Below are 17,745 nucleotides of genomic sequence, written 5' to 3'. Positions count from 1 at the left end.
AGTAAATTATAGGCCTGCGAGCCAGCCATCAGTAGTGGGAAAGTTACTGGAAGGTATTCTCAGGGACTGGATACATAAATATTTGGATTGGCTTAGACTGAATAAGGATAGTCTGCATGGCTTCATGCATAGTGGGTTGTGTCTAACCAATATTACAGTGCTTTAAGAGGAAGTTACCAGGAAAGTTGATGAAGGCAAGGCAGTGGATGTTGTCTACATGCACTTTAGAATGTATTTGACAAGGTCCTGCATTGGAGGTTGGTCAAGAAGGTTCAGTCGATCGGCGTTCAAGATGAGTTAGTAAATTGGATTAGACCGGCTTTGTGGGAGAAGCCAAAGGGTGGTAGTAGAGGGTTTCCTGTCTGACTGGAGGCCTGTGGCTAGTGGAATGCCGCAGGGATCCATGATGAGTCCATTGTTGTTTGTCATCTATACCAATGATCTGAATGATAATGTGGTTAACTGGATCAGCAAATTTGGGAATGACACCAAGATTGAGGGTATAGTGGAGAGTGAGGAAGACGATCATGGCTTGCAGTGGGATATGGACCGGCTGGTAAAATGAGCTGAAAGATGGCAGGTGGAATTCAATGTGGACAAGTGTGAGGTGTTGCACTTCAGTAAGACCAGCAGGGGAAGTACAGAGAAAGTTTACAAGGATTTTGCCAGGAGTGGAGGACCTGAGTTATAAGGAAAGATTGAGTTGGTTAGGACTTTATTCCTTGGAATGTAGAAGATTGAGGGGAGATTTGATAGAGGTATACAAAATTATGAGGGGTATAGATAGGGTAAGTGCAAGCAAGGTTTTTCCACTGAGGTTGAGTGGGACTACAACTATAGATCATGGGTTAAGGGTTAAGATGAAAAGTTTAAGGGGAACTTAAGGGGAAACTTCTTCACTTGAAGGGTAGTGAGAGTGTTGGATGAGCTGCCAGTGCAAGTGGTGCATGTGAGCTCGATTTCAAAGTTTGAGGGAAGTTTGAATAAGTACATGGATGCTAGGGGTAAGGAGGGCTACAGTCCAGGTGAAGGTCGATGGGCGTTGACAAATTAAACGGTTCAGCATGGACAAGATGGGCCAAAGGGCCTGTGACTCTATGACTATCCCCATTGCCGGTCCACAGAGGGGACAATGGTGCCTAAGGGCAACTCCTTTGCTTGCATTTTCGGAAACACTCTATTTCTATCTTTAATCTCTCTATTTTTCCCTTTCAAGGTTCCTTTGAAGACCCTGACCTGGAGTTACACACTGACTTTGGTTCTTTATGGGAATGGGACACTCCCTCGAGGTCTCATGACTGGTTGTTATTCAATATACCAAGGACATGGCCTGGAAGATTAGCACGCCTTCGGAATTTCGAGATTTCGTGGCTCTGGGGGCGGGTGGACTCGAGGTCGGTGCCTCTGCAGGAAATCAGTGTGTTGTGGGAGGACACAAAAGATTGAAAGCAGCAAGCTGGCTGCTGGCTGTGTGTCCAGAGACCCGAGTTCTTTGGACACAGAGCTTGGAAAAAGTGACTCAACAGACTTTTAACATCGTAAATCAGTGAGTTGTTTGTTATGTCTCCTCTCTCGCTGTGAAATGGAGATACCTCTTTTTCCTTTATTAGGGAGAGAGAGAGAGAGAGAGTCTGTGGTATGTTGATTATCGGGTGAACGAGTAGTCTTTAGGGTACTGCAAGTCTGTGTCTTTATTGATGCTTTGCTGCACGTTTGAGTGCTCGGTGGGGGGTGGCGATGCATTTTTTGCTGGTGGGGGGTGTGGAGATCGTTGCTTTACTGCTGTTTACATGTGCGAGGAGGGGGCTGGGGGGGCTTTGGGGTTCTAACATTTAACTGTCATTCATTCTTTGGGGCACCCCTCTGTTTTTGTGGATGTTTGCGAAGAAAAAGAATTTCAGGATGTATATTGTATACATTTCTCTGACATGAAACAGACAGACAAACGGACAATACTTTATTGATCCCGAGAGAAATTGAGTTTCGTTACAGTTGCACCAACCAAGAATTGAGTATAAATATAGCAATATAAAACCATAAATAATTAAATAATAATATGTGAATTATGCCAGATGGAAGTAAGTCCAGAACCAGCCTATTGGCTCGGGGTGTCTGACCCTCCAAGGGAGGAGTTGTAAAGTTGTAAACATACTTTGAAACCAATCTTCTGCCATGATAAGGCCACTCTCAGGTAGGAGGAGCAACATCAAGGTAGCCTCTAACCTCATGGCAAAAAAACATCGATTTCTCCACCTTCTGGTAATATTTTACGCCAGCTCTTCTGTCTTCATTTCCTCTCCCTGCTCCATCTCTTACCACTTCTCTTTACCTGCCTACCACCTCTCCCCAATGCCTCCTCCTGTCGTGTATTTAATATTTAAGTAAGATTTGGGTCATCTTGTATATGTATAGGAGACGGCTACCAATCCGTTCAACTGCAGTGAGACGTTCAAGTTTAAATAAAGGCACCGCGAGGAGTGGCAAAACAGAGCAGCATGTGTTCTTTGGAAGGGAAGATAGAATCAAGTCTTTAAAAGTATGCGGTAAACAGAACAATTCACGGGTTCAAAACGTGTGAGAACCAGGTGATAATAATCATTTAAAAAAGCAGAAATGGCAGGCTACATCAGAAAAATTAACATGCTTGATTACACAAAAGATACTGAGCTAATTCAACAACACTTCGAACTAAATGAAATAGCTAATGAGAAATGGGTACAAATTTTGCTGAGTTCATTGGGTTTAAAGGCATACAGTTTAAAACATAACACCTCCTCCTTCATTTTCTCCCATGGTCCACTCTCCTCTCCTCTCAGATTCCTTCTTCTCCAGCTCTTTATCTTTTCCAATTACCACCTCCCCACTTCATTCCTCCCTCCCCAATCCACCTATCACCTTCTAGCTTGTACTCCTTCCCTTCTTATTCTGACATCTTCCCCCTTCCTTTCCAGTCTTGATGAAGGGCCTCATCCTGAAGTATCAACTGTCTATTCATTTCCATAGATGCTGCCTGAACTGCTGATTTCCTCCAGAACTTTGTGTGAGTTGCTCTGGATTTCCATCATCTGCAGAATCTCTTGTGTTTAGCGATGACAGTGTTGCAATTTCAAGCTATTAACTGTAAATACTGTGAATCATGGGAAGCTGGAGCCTTATAACAACATGATGCTGTAATCACTGATTAGACCTCATTTGGGGAAGGAGATAAAATATTAAATTCGGAAATCCAATATATGCACACATATTTTTTCCTATGAAAAACAGGACTAGTTTCTTCATTCTTTACATATTTAATAAAGGTTCTTCCTTATCTGTCTAATGCTTGTCAGTCTGATATGTTTTTAATGCTATGCTTTACAACACTGTGGAGGTACAGTTTGCATATTGAGGGAATTTTGTGTGTTTTTTAAATTTGCACAAAATTGACTTACGGACTTCTGTGAGAAATGGAACCCGTTTGTGACTTGTGGATGACCTGTACTGAAGTGTGAAGTTTCCAACAATGTCAGCATCCGCTGAGGGGAGATGTCAGGGGCAATGTCCTAAGCCAGCTCCCTGTTCAGTCTTTTTTTCTTCTTCCCTCTCCCTCTCCCCCTCTCTCTCTCTCCTCTCTCCCCTTTCTCCCTCTCCCTCCCTCTGTCCCTCTGTCTCCCTCCCCCTCCCCCTCTCCCCCTCCATCCTATGCCTCCTGGCTCTCTGAAATAGCCTACCATGGGAAAGGCTGTGGTGGAACCCTTTGCGTTGAGGCCTCTGTTGGTCAGAGTTGACCATGGATATTGCATCCTAGCTGTCTAGATACACAAGCCTGGGCAGTACGATATGGAGAGCAGCCCACATAGCAAGCTCCTCCTCTCCACAAATCTGATGAACCCAAGGGAACGGCAGAAACGGATATAGTTTGGTGCCAGCAGAGTCGCAGGGGTTGCCAGTCAGCATTGAGCTCAATGTAAGACTGCCTTAGGGACTCCAGCTCCAGAATTTTCCCTCTAAGTTTACTGTCAAAGCCTTCCCCGTGAGAGGGTGCAGCCACAAGGCAGCAGAGGTTTGAGATCAGAGCCTTCCTTCTCCTAGGTGAGCTGCCAACGACGGCAGACAAACACCTTACTAAAATCCATATATACTCCACATCCACTGCTCTGCCTTCATCAATTTTGTTTTGCCACTTCCTCAAAAAAGTCGATCAAGCTCGTAAGACACAACCTGCCCCTCACAAATCCATGGGACTGTCATGTATCATGTATGTTCCTCCAAATGCTTGCAAACCCTATCTCTAAAAATCTTCTCCAATATTTTGACCACCATTGATGTAAGTCTCACTGACCTATAGCTCCTAGCATTATCTGTATTTCCTATTACTAATTGACTTTTTTTAATATACACTCTGTGGTTACTTTATTATCTGCACCTGAACACCTGCTCATTAATACAAATATCTAATCAGCCAATCATGTGACAGCCACTCAATGCATAAAAGCATGCAGACATGGTCAAGAGGTTCAGTTGTTGTTCAGACCAAACATCAGAATTGGGAAGAAATGTGATCTAAGTGACTTTGACCATGCAATGATTGTTGGTGCCAGAAGGAGGGGGGTGGGTTGAATATCTGATTTTCTGGGATTTTCCTGCACAGCAGTCTCTAGAGTTTACAGAGAATGGTGTGTAAAACAAAAAAAAAAGGTGAGCACCAATTCTTCAGTTCTGTGGGCAAAAGTGCCTTGTTAATGACGGAGGTCAGAGGAGAATGGCCAGACTGGTTCAAGCTGTCAGGAAGGCTACAGTAAGTCAAATAACCATGTTTTACAACAGTGGTGTGCAGAAGAGCATCTCTGAATTCACAACACATCGAACCTTGGGGTGGATGGGCTACAGCAGCAGAAGATCACGAACATACACTCAGTGGCCACTTTATTAGGTATCTCCTCTACCCAATGAAGTGGCTACTGAGTGCAAGTACACACACAGCTTTTTCCTTTTTAAAAACAGCTTCACATGTTTACAACTATTAGAGGTTCCAATTATTAACTGCTTCACGCAAGTGTTCAGACCTGCTTAATTGTGCTTCGATCTTTAGCACTGTTTTTAATTGCTTGATTCGATGTACATGTGACTTTCTAATTCAACTTATTTTTTACTTCTTTAATGGTTGATTCTATATACATAGAGAGTGATTTTACCTTCATTTATTTTATCAGTGTGTCCTGTTGTGTCTTATTGCAATCATCTGATTAATGTGAACACTTTTGACGTTTCCATCAACTTGCTCAAGATATCATACAGAATGGCAGATGGGTATTCTGACCCTAATATCCACTTTAGTATATCATACTGGGTCATTGGTTTTAGCATTTTTACTCTCTCCCTCTCGTGTTGTCTGAACTGCTTCTATTTGTCTCATGGTATAAATCATCAGTTACCTTTTATTCCTTCTTACCTCTTCTCACCTGCCTATCACTTACCCTGGGTCCCCTCCTCCTTCCCTTTCTCCTGTGGTCCACTCTCCTCTCCTATCAGATTCCTTCATCTCCAGCCCTTTACCTTTCCAACCCACCTGGTTTCACCTTCCAGCTATCCTCCTTCTTCCCCCTCTCCCCCACCCCCGGCATCTTCGTCCTTCTTTTCCAGTCCTGAAGATGAGCCTTGGCCCAAAATGTTGACTGTTCACTTCCATGGAGACTGCCTGACTTGCTGAATTCCTGAAGCATTTTGTGCATGCTATTTTTGTGTTACCCGTTTTTCTCCCTTCTCTCCTACAAACCAAACAGTAGGAAACTGAAGTGTTTTGGGCGTCTGTAACACATCAGCAGTTTTAGTGAATCCTGTGGTAGGTGGTGCGGTAGGAAGTTAACTAAACAAAGATCCATGATTATGTTCAAACAACAATGGAAACCAGGAAATACGAGAGACTGCAGATTCTTGAATCTGGATCAACACGCAAAATGCTGAAGGAGCTCAGCAGGTCAGGCAGCACCCAGAGAAGGGAGTGGACAGTCAACATTTTGGGTCGCAACTCGAGCCAGGAATGATCAGGGAATCAACAATTGCTTGATACCATTACACCTCACAGCATATTCGGACAGATCTATTGTGAATTGATGCTTATTATCTGAACCTAACATCTCAGATATAATTTCGGTTGTGGAGAACATTCTCAGGTCTTTAATGGTATGTTGCGCATGAGCCCACATATCAAATAAACATGAAAAGTATTGGAAGTTTATCATTGTATTTCTGAGAAAAATTGGAGCAAATTGTCTGGAATGGTTATATGTGTCCACCTTTGGCTCATAATGGAGTCATCTACATCTATGTCTGCAGGAGTGTCTTTGGTCCTGACAGCTTTTGTAAGTTCAACATACAAAACTTCTGGCAATGCCCTTCACACCTGCAACGAATGCAAGTCCTAAATGTAGCCCCTTTAAGATCCATCTTCTCAGTACATGAAAAAAATCTCTGTTCTATGTCCACATTTCAGAGTTCCTTAATAAGTGAGCATTTCAAATCATCTACCATAAAATGCCTGCAGAGCCAAAATGGGACACAGATGCCAACAGGGTTCCTGATGGTTTTTTTTCCTGTTCTTTGATCACTCGACTCAGTCTTGTAACAGTCTACGCCTTCAATTGGCTGTGGGTATAAACACGTCTGAAATGTCTGCACTCCTTCACTGAATAGAACATATGTGGAAATAACTAGTAACTTATTGGCAAGTTCGCAATGTGTGGGAGTCACCTGATATTCCATTATGTCAGTACTCAGGGTCTGCACGTTTTCAATTACTGGTAGGTTGAGGCCAGGGAGGAGCTGTCTGGGACTAAGGCTGAATTTCAGATAGTTGGAGAGGAACGCAGCCCCATGAGGGATGGAAGTGCCAAAGGTATGCTGAATGTTGTTGGAGGTCGGAGAACTGGGATCAAAAGTGAGGGAGGGGTTGAATGATAGGACTGCGAGGATTGAGCTAGTACACTACCATGAAAATAAGATTGCATTAGGAATAATTGATTATGATCATTCCTGGGACAGCGAGGAAATGATGTAGTACTCACACAGAAATGGTCCCAGATGCGACAGTTTGACTCTCACCAACGAAATACAGGACAACTTAGAAACAATTTGTCAATGCATTTCACTCTGGGCAATGTTCATTTTCATTCATATAACACTGCAATTGAATTTGGGGTATTCATATTTATTAAGCACATATAACATTCTGAAGAATGTTCCGAGCCTGTGGAATATTTCTTGTTCAATATTATAATGTGATTAAAAGTGGAACAGGAAAGAAAGATCCCACAAGCAGGAACGAGGGAAGCTTATGTCGTCTCGTCTACAGTCACAAGGAGTCTATTGAGCAATAGACTCGCAATGTCATAGGGTGAGAGAAATCTTGACTGGCATCAACTTTGGCACAGCCAAATGCTTTAATTTCTAATGCTTTAAATTCTATCTTCTGCCTCCTACTCTTGTTCTGCTTTTGCTTTCACTAAAGCCTCTATTATGGAAAGTCCAGAAAATCAAATGGATAGAGCTGCAAGAAGTTGACGGGTCTTCCGCAGTGTTGAACAGCAGCGTGATTGCTGTGGCAGGCAATGAGTGGGACGCATTACATTGAATGGCTGTGTGTTTGTGTTCCTCGTGACAGGCTGCATCACTGAGTGGTATGGGGGCGGGGGGCACTACTGCATAAGACTGAAAGAAGCTACAGAGGGTTGTAAATTTAGTCAGCTCCATCTTGGGCACTAGCCTACAAAGTACCCAGGACATCTTCAAGTAGCGGTGTCTCAGAAAGGCAGCATCCATTATTAAGGACTCCCAACACCCAGGGCATGCCCTTTTCTCACTGTAACCATCAGGTAGGAGGTACAGAAGCCTGAAGGCACACACTCAATGATTCAGGAACAGCTTCTTCCCCTCTGCCATCCAATTCCTAAATAGACATTGAACCCTTGAAAACTACCTCACTTTTAAAATATATATTATTTCTGTTTTTTGCATGATTTTTAATCTATTCAATATACGTATACGGTAATTGATTATTTATTTATCTATAAATTTACTTTTTTTCTTCTATATTATGTATTGCATTGAACTGCTGCTGCTAAGTTAACAAATTTCACGACACATGCCACTGATAATAAACCTGATTCTGATTATGGTTCCAGATCAGACTACCCCTGCAGCTATTAACATACAACATTTAGATATGAAGCACCCTGACCCAAATATCTAGAAGGTAGTGCCTACTGGTCTCCGGATCCCTCATCAATGCCAAACGAGTGCCTTTTCCTTTCGTTGCTTCAGCTTTTCCCCACATTCCCCGTCTTCATTCAAGTCTGTCCATGTTCTACCCAACATAAGTTTTCCCATTCTCTTCCTTTTGCATTGTCTCATCAAGGGCACGAGTGTTGGGAGGGGGCTAGAGGGCAAGGGTCCTGGAACTTTCTGCCTAAAAGAGTGACTGGATGAGGACCTGATGTGTCACAGCCTTCACGGCTACGCTCCATCCAGGACAATTAAGCACGTTAGAGGCAACGACCTTCTTTGGTCAGAATGGTTGTGAAGGGCCCAAAGAGCCTCCTTCTGTGCTGTAGATTTTCCTCCTTCCATGATGCTGGAAGGCAATAAGTGCTAAGGGCTACTGCTTTTCTGTCTTAATTGTAGTTGCATAAAACATAAAGAAGTAATATTTGGGCCTAACATTTGCAAGATCAGATAACAACAGATTTTCCTATTTGCAAACTTATTGAATTTCTTATGATCTTCTACTTTGCTTTCAAAAACTATTTTCCCTATCTTTATCAATTTTCAATCACGCGCTGCTGAATTCTAAAATGCTCACAGTTCTCAGGGTTATCTGACAACACTAAAAGGCTGGTCATGACTAAACTGAACTCCTGCCTCAGCTAGGACCTGGACCCACAGCAATTTGCCTATCTAGGTCTATGGCAGATGCAATCTCCATGGCTCTTCACATGACCTTAGATCACCTGGACAATACAAACACCTATGTCAGGATGCTGTTTGTTGACTACAGCTCAGTGTTTAACACCTTCATTCACACTATTCTGATTGAGAAGCTACAGAACCTGGGCCTCTGTACCTCCCTCTGCAATTGGATCATCGACTTCCTAAACAGAAGACTGCAATCTGTACGGATTGGTGACAATATCTCCTCGCTGACGATCGACACTGGCCCACCTCAGGGGTGTGTGCTTAGCCTTCTGCTCTGCTCTCTCTATACCCATGACTGTGTGGCTAGGCATAGCTCAAATACCATCTATAATTTGCTGATGATACAGCCATTGTTGGCAGAATCTCAGATGGAGACAAGAGGGCATACAGGAACGAGATATGTCAACTAGTGGAGTGGTGTCGCAGCAACAACCTGGCACTCAACATCAGTAAGACAAAAGAGCTGATTGTGGACTTCAGGAAGAGTAAGATGAAGGAACACATACCAATCCCAATAGAGGGATCAGAAGTGGAGAGGGTGAGCAATTTCTAGTCCCTTTGTGTCTGTATCTCTGAAGATCTAACCTGGTTCCCAACATACTGATGCCCCTACAAAGAAGGGAAGACAGCGGCTATATTCCATTCGGAGTTTAAGCAGATTTGGTTTATCACCTAAAGCACTCAAAAACTTCTATAGATGTACCGTAGAGAGCAGTCTGACAGGTTGCATCACTGTCTGGTATGGGGGGGTGGGGGGGGCTACTGCACAGGACTGAAAGAAGCTACAGAAGGTTGTAAAATTAGCTAGCTCCATCTTGGGTACTGACCTCTGTAGTATCCAAGACATCTTCAAGGAGTGACGCCTCAGAAAGGCAGTGTCCATTATTAAGGCCCCCATCACCCGGGACATACCTTCGTCTCTTTGTTACTGTCAGGAAGGAGGTACAGAAGCCTGAAGGCACACACTCAGCGATTCAGGAACAGCTTCTGCCATCCGATTCCTAAATGGACATTGACCCCATGGACAGTACCTCACTTTTTAAAAATGTATATTACTTCTGTTTTAGCACTATTTTAATCTATTTAATATACATATATAGACTTACTGTTATTGATTTACTTTTTTTTTCCTTTCTATATGATCATAGAAACATAGAAAATAGGTGCAGGAGTAGGCCATTCGGCCCTTCGAGCCTGCACCGCCATTTATTATGATCATGGCTGTTCATCCAACTCAGAACCCCGCCCCAGCCTTCCCTCCATACCCCCTGATCCCCATAGCCACAAGGGCCATATCTAACTCCCTCTTAAATATAGCCAATGAACTGGCCTCAACTGTTTCCTGTGGCAGAGAATTCCACAGATTCACCACTCTCTGTGTGAAGAAGTTTTTCCTAATCTCGTTCCTAAAAGGCTTCCCCTTTATCCTCAGACTGTGACCCCTTGTTCTGGACTTCCCCAACATCGGGAACAATCTTTCTGCATCTAGCCTGCCCAATCCCTTTAGGATCTAATACGTTTCAATCAGATCCCCACTCAATCTTCTAAATTCCAACGAGTACAAGCTCAGTTCATCCAGTCTTTCTTCATATGAAAGTCCTGCCATCCCAGGAATCATATACTATATAATACAACTACTATATCGACATCCACAGCATACTAATTTTAAATTGTTCCAATCAGGTCTGAAGATTTAATCACTGGGGAGGATTTCTAAATCTTGTGATATCGTCTTTATTGACAAGGAGTGTCATTCCGCTTGGCAGTCGAGACTTGTGACTGTGAAACAGTCTTGGGTTCTTCAGTCTCCTCCATGGTGGAGTTGACTCTGGGACTGCAGGAAGTGGTTCTGACAGCTCTGGCTGCCTTCCTTCTGGATATGCTGGCATCCCGAACAGTACATGGCAAGCTTCATGGAAATTGTGGATCATAATGTGTGAGTACCATTTCCTTTAATGCCACCTTGCACTGCATTGCCATTTCTTCCTAATCGGCAATAATGAGTTCAAGGGGTGAAGCACGGACGCCAGGTTTGGCAGGAACCTGTTATAGTAATTGACAAACCCTAAAAAGCACCACAACTGCAACACATCCTTTAACACTGGGGCATCTACCACTTCTTGAATTTTCCCAGCACACTAGTGTAATCCTTGTGTGTCAATAGTTCAAAGTTCCAGTTTAAAGTCAATTTATTATCAAAGCACATACAATGTATGTCATGATATCAAACCCCGAGATTCATCTTTTTGTGGGCATGCTCAATAAATCCACAGAATAATAACAATAACAGAATCAAAGAAAGACTGCATTAACTTGGGTTTTGCAGAGTGCAAAAGACAAGAAACTGTTCAAGTACAAAAAAAAAAGAAATAATGATAATAAAAAAGCAATAAATATCAAGATGAAGAGTCCTTGAAAGTGAATCCATAGGTTATGGGAACAATTCAATGTTGGGATGAGTGAAGTTATCCTCTTTGTTTTAAGAGACTGATATCTGAAGGGTAATAATTGTTCTGAACCTGGTGGTTTTAGACCAGAGGTTCTTGTACCTACTTCTTGATGGCAACAGCAAGAAGACAGCACATCTTGGGTGGTGGGCATCCCTGATGATGAAGACTGCTTTCCTCCAATGATACCCCATGTATATGTGCTCAATAGTGGGGAGGGCTTTAGCTGTGATGGACTGGGTGTATCCATTACTTATTGTAGAATTTCCATTCAAGGGCATTGGTGTTTCCACACCAGGTTGTGAAGCAGCCAGTCAATATACTCTTCACCACATGTCTATAGAAATTTGTCAAAGTTTTAGATGTCATGCCAATCTTTGTAAACACCTAAGGAAGTTTACACTTCCTTCCGTAATTGCACTTATGTGCCGTATCAAGAATAGGTCCTCCAAAATAATAACACTGAGGATTTTAAGGTTGCAGACCCTCTCCATTTCTGATTATCTGATGAGCACTGGCTCATGGCCCTCTAGTTTCCTTCTCCTAAAGTCAATAATCAGGCCTTGGTCATTGTGTAGAGGTTGTTGTATTGGCATCACTCAGCCAGATTTTCAGCCTCTATTCCATATGCTGATTCATCACCACCTTTCATTCAGCCTATGACAGTGGTGTCGTCAGCAAACTTGAATGTGGCACTGGAGCTTGGATTAGCTACACAGTCATAGGTGTAAAGTGAGTAGAGCAGGGGGCTAAGCACACAGCCTTGTGGTGCTCCTGTGCTGATGGAGATCTGCAAGTGAGGAAATCGAGGATCCAATTGCACAGGAGGTATTGAGGCCAAGGTTTACAAACTTATTGATTAGTTTGGAGAGGGTGATGGTGTTGAGTGCTGAGCTGTAGTCAGTAAAGACCATCCTTTGCTGTTGAGATGTTCCAGTCCTGCGTGAAGAGCCAATTAAATGACATCTGCTACTTACCTGTTGCTTCAATAGGCAAAATAGCAGATTCAAGTTGCTTCTCAGGTCTTCCTTCAGTTAGCAATCATGTATTGCATTGTGCCGCTGCTAAGTTAACAAATTTCACCACGCATGCCAGTGTTAATAAACATGATTCTGAATAAAAGCCCTTTCCACAGATTTAAAATGCCTTTAAATTCTCCCATAGCTCATTGTTGAAATACATTTTCTGTTGAATTTTGTGCCTTAAAATTAGCCTTTATGTATGTTAATCTGGAAATCTCAACTCAAGGGATCTGTGGATCCATGAATATATTCAAGAAAGAGTCAAAATTATTAAGAGATATTGGGTAGGTGGATGCAATTGGCACCTTGTTGATTGGAAGTGTGGGTGTGAGCAAGGCAGGGTGGTGCACTCCTGTTTCCCTGTCCTTTTATTCAATTATTGGTCAGTTGGAGTCGGCTCATTGTTCATGAGAGCGACACATAAAATGCTTGGGGAATTCAGCAGGTCAGTCAGCATCTATGGAGAGCAGTGGACAGTCATGTTTTTGGGTCAAGAGCGTGCATCTAGATCAGAAGCTCCCAACCGGGGGTCCACGGACCTCTTGCTTAATGGGATTGGTCCATGGCATAGAAAGGGTTGATCTAGACTGTGCCTCCATGTTGTTAGTGAGAGTTTTGTTCTCAGGAAGTGCAGAGGTACCGTAAGTCACTGATGGCGCTGCATACTGCGTCAGCGTTGTGAGCTCTGTTCCAACTTTACAGTGTATTTCATTCAGTGGAGAAATGGCAAGACCTAACACCAATGAAGGATATACCTGTTGGCACAGCTGTAATAACAGCCAGCCCCAAACCTCCTTTTCTGGTAGATTTCCTTCAATTGTTTTACCGTTCATTGTTTTCAAATATGTGTTGACTTCTACCAATTAAGGAGCTCGTTATGGACAACTCCTGCATTCAGAGGCATGCAATGGCTCTCCATCGTTTACTTCTTTCCCTCGCTGAGGACACACTTAGAAGAAAAGATTATAAAAGGCACTAAGTAAGAGCAACAAGATCAAACACAGACAACACAGCTGGATCATATTCCATTAAGACCCATAAATTTTAAACCGTAACATCTTTCATATTGAGATGGGGGCAGTTAGCAATAAAAATCTGCTTTACTCACGGGAGCTAGATAAAGCATTTGGACAGGGTAAAGGCAACATGCTATTACTCCATGCGTTAGCCAAGTAAATGCCATTTTACAGTCTCCTTTTACACTCAAATTGACATTTTTTCAGCTGTCACTTATTATTCTATTCTTTAAACTTCTGTCAAAGTTTATTTCTCACAGTTTTCCCCACATGTTATCCACTTTTGGGTGGAAATTATTTTGCTGCATATCTTCCACGTGAAAATAAAAGAATTGACTTACTTGTTCAAATCAGAGAACTGTGTAGTTCAGTAGGTTTGTCACAGACCTGGTAAGACAATACAGTTCGGTGGAAGCAGTCCCTCTGACTATACCCCTTGTCCATCCTCTGAGTTCCCCCCCCTCCCCGCTCCTTTTCCTTCTCCCTGGGCCTCCTGTCCCATGATCCTCTCATATCCCTTTTGCCAATCAACTGTCCAGCTCTTGGCTCCATCCCTCCCCCTCCTGTCTTCTCCGATCATTTTGGATCTCACCCTCCCCCTCCCACTTTCAAATCTCTTACTAGCTCTTCTTTCAGTTAGTGCTGACGAAGGGTCTCGGCCTAAAACCTCGACTGTACCTCTTCCTAGAGATGCTGCCTGGCCTGCTGCATTCACCAGCAACTTTGATGTGTGTTGCCTCTGATTAATCCTGATGCTTTAATTTCCCATATAAAGCAGGATGAAGAATGAACAGCAAATGGCCATCGCGGCTTTGCTCACAAACAATCCTTTTCTCCGAGGTTGCCATTGTATCATAGAAGCAGACCAAGCTGGGGAAGATAGCAGGACAGGAATGAGTCACATTGGAAGTAATTGACAGAAGAACTTTGCGTAACTAAAATTAGTTTGCAACAACTTCTGCTGGAAGTGCATCCATCACCGTCTAGCAGAAATCCAAACTTTCTTCGATTGTGTCAAAACGAAATGCATGATATTAACAAAGCCAAGTATTTGATCCATTGCAAGGTCTGCAGTAACGTCCGCAGTCTTCACACCAGTGGGTCATATCTCTGCACAATGAAGGATGTTAAGCACATTAATATATTTGAGTATTGTCAAGATGTAAGGAATCGGTTATAACACAGCAAAATCAGATACTACTTAAAGAGAAAATCCTTTCCCCGACAAGTGAAATACCCTTTCCTGCATGATAACCCTGTGTACAGACTTGGATGTGCTGTTTCCTTTAAGGACGTATCTCCTTTCTGGATATACAGTATTTGTGGATCCTGATTGAATGAAAAGGAGAGATTGCCATTCAGGGACCCAAACAGTCCTTCCAGGTGAGGCGACACTTCCCCTGTGAGTCTTTTCAGGTCTTATACTGTGTCCAGTGCTCCCGGTGTAGCCTCCTGTATGTTGGCGAGACCCAACGTAGATTGGGAGACCGCTTCGTTGAGCAGCTGCGCTCCACCTGCCAGAAGAAACGTGATCTCCCAGTGGCCACCCATTTTAATTCCACTTCCCATTCCCATTCCGATACGTCTATCCACGGCCTCCTCTACTGTCGTGATGAGGCCACACATATTCAGTCTGGGTAGCCTCCAACCTGATGACATGAACATTGATTTCTCGAACTTCTAGTAATCTCCCCCCACCTTCACCATTGCCCATCCCCTTTTTCCCCCTCACCTTATCTCCTTGCTTGCCCATCGCCTCCCTCCGATGCTCCTCCCCTTTTTCTTTCATCCATCGCCTTCTGTCCTCTCCTATTAGACTCCCTCTTCTCCAGCCCTGTGACTCTTTCACCAGTGAACTCCCCAGCCATTTGCTTCATCCCTCACCCTCCGAATTTCACCTATCACCTTGTGTTTCTCTCTCCCCTCCCCCTCCACTTGTTAAATCTACCCCTCATCTTTTATTCTCCGAAGAGTCTCAGCCTGAGACGCCGACTGTGCTCTTTTCCATAAGTGTTGCCCGGCCTGCTGAGTTCCTCCAGCATTTTGTGTGTGTTGCTCAGTATTTGGTTGTTGCTGAATCTCATGATTACACTACTTTGCAGTTCCATCATTGGCCCTGGTGATCTGTGAGGGGCTCTTGTCCTATACGGGGCTGACCTCAGACTGGGAAAATGGGTGTGGGTTCTCCAGTAAGTGTGTTGCCCAAGAGGCCACGGTGGGAGAATGACAGTGAAACCAGGAATGGGGGGGGGGAGAGGGTATTTATATGCTGAACCTGCACACGAAACAGCTTTCAGTCTGTTCCAGTACTACTCACACTCCGGATTCAGAGGTGAAGCAAATGGCAGACCCCCAGGTCAAATGTTTTCGGTCCTTATTACCCTCTTGCATCACCTTCAAGTCAGCCCCCAGCAAAATCTAGGCAGACCTCTGCTTGTGATGAAGAGCTGAGCGAATGGGGAGGGGGCAAAGAGATGAATTCACGCACATCGTATACCTGCTCCTGTTGGGGAGAGATTTGCTTCTACCTAACATCTCTCTGTTTCCGCTGGAGAGGCGCAGGGTTTCTCAGAAGGTTGGGAACAGTGCTGCTTATGTGTGACTTCCCTTTATTCCAGGCAAAAAACGAGAGGCATGCAGGAGGCTTCTGTCTCCATGGAAACCAGCAAATGATATTCTCTTGCTCAGTGGAAACAACAGGTTGCTCCCTGGTGACAGATCACTGTCCTGTAGCTGGTCAGAAGATGCAGAAGGCAGGGCTTTAAGTTTCCAGGGCAAGGGATGGTTTCTCGGGCAGCTGAGGCTTGCCAGGTCATGTAGGTTCACTTCAGCAGGACTAGGAACAACGGGCAAGTGGGAAACATCAAAGCAATACTGGAGGGAGACGAACAAAATGGGGAGTGGAAGTTATGACAGAAGTAAGCAATAGGCAGAGGAAATAAAGGCTAACTGCAAATGGATCACAGTACAGAAAAAAATATGTATTAGGGCAAAAGTAAAGATGCATATCTAAATGCACACAGCATTCTTATCATGAATCACTGAACAAGTATAAGTGGTTTGATCTACGTCCCGTGACAAAAACATGGTTGCGAGGTGACCAAAACTGGTTGCCAAATGTTCAAGGGTAATTGATGTTTAGGAAGGACAATGGAAAGGAAATGAAATAGCATTATTAGTAAATGATTGGATCAGTACATGGGTTAGTGTGGACAGGGCCAATGAACTTAACCTGTTCTTTAACAGATTTGACATTGTGGCCCCTGCCCATCCCACACATGAGCCATCTGTTGTCGGCCCCCAACCAACACATATTTCACTCTCCCCTCCTACCCCTCCTCACAGTCCCCCAACCTGCTCTCATGACTATACCCCTTTCCCACACAAAACCACCACAGTGGGCTTCACAGCTGAACAAGTGAGAAGACAGCTGAAACGTCTCAACCCAAGCAAGGCTGCAGGACCAGATGGTGTCAGTACCAGGGTGCTCAAAGCCTGTGCCCCTCAGCTACGTGGAGTACTTCGCCATGTATTCAACCTGAGCCTGAGGCTCCAGAGGGTTCCTGTGCTGTGGAAGACATCTTGCCTCGTCCCTGTGCCGAAGACGCCGCGCGCCAGTGGCCTCAATGACTACAGACCGGTGGCATTGACCTCCCACATCATGAAGACCCTGGAGAGACTTGTTCTGGAGCTGCTCCGGCCTATGGTCAGGCCACACTTAGATCCCCTCCAGTTCGCCTACCAGCCCCGACTAGGAGTTGAGGATGCCATCGTCTTCCTGCTGAACCATGTCCACGCCTACCTGGACAAGCCAGCGAGCACTGTGAGGGTCATGTTTTTTGACTTCTCCAGTCCGTTCAACACCATCCGCCCTGCTCTGCTGGGGGAGAAGCTGACAGCGGTGCAGGTGGATGCTTCCCTGGTATCATGGATTCTTGATTACCTGACTGGCAGACCACAGTACGTGTGCTTGCAACACTGTGTGTCTGACAGAGTGATCAGTAGCACTGGGGCTCCACAGGGGACTGTCTTGTCTCCCTTTCTCTTCACCATTTACACCTCGGACTTCAACTACTGCACAGAGTCTTGTCATCTTCAGAAGTTTTTGGATGACTCTGCCATAGTTGGATGCATCAGCAAGGGAGATGAGGCTGAGTACAGGGCTACGGTAGGAAACTTTGTCTCATGGTGTGAGCAGAATTATCTGCAGCTTAATGTGAAAAAGACTAAGGAGCTGATGGTAGACCTGAGGAGAGTTAAGGTACTGGTGACCCCTATTTCCATCCAGGGGATCAGTGTGGACATGGTGGA

General features: G+C 44.2%; 1 long non-coding RNA gene across 1 annotated transcript in view; it reads left to right on the top strand.

Moving 5' to 3' along the window:
• The window catches only part of LOC134336875 (uncharacterized), a 63,261-nt gene extending 61,598 nt beyond the window's left edge, over window positions 1-1,663 (top strand). Inside the window, exon 3 of the long non-coding RNA XR_010015900.1 lies at window positions 1,217-1,663. This is a non-coding gene — a long non-coding RNA (uncharacterized LOC134336875). The remainder of the gene's footprint in view (window positions 1-1,216) is intronic.
• Window positions 1,664-17,745: the final 16,082 nt, after the last annotated feature.

This window comes from Mobula hypostoma, chromosome 23 (genome assembly GCF_963921235.1).
Source record: "Mobula hypostoma chromosome 23, sMobHyp1.1, whole genome shotgun sequence".
Classification (NCBI taxonomy): Eukaryota; Metazoa; Chordata; class Chondrichthyes; order Myliobatiformes; family Myliobatidae; genus Mobula; species Mobula hypostoma.
This window is presented reverse-complemented; position numbering and strand designations above follow the sequence as displayed.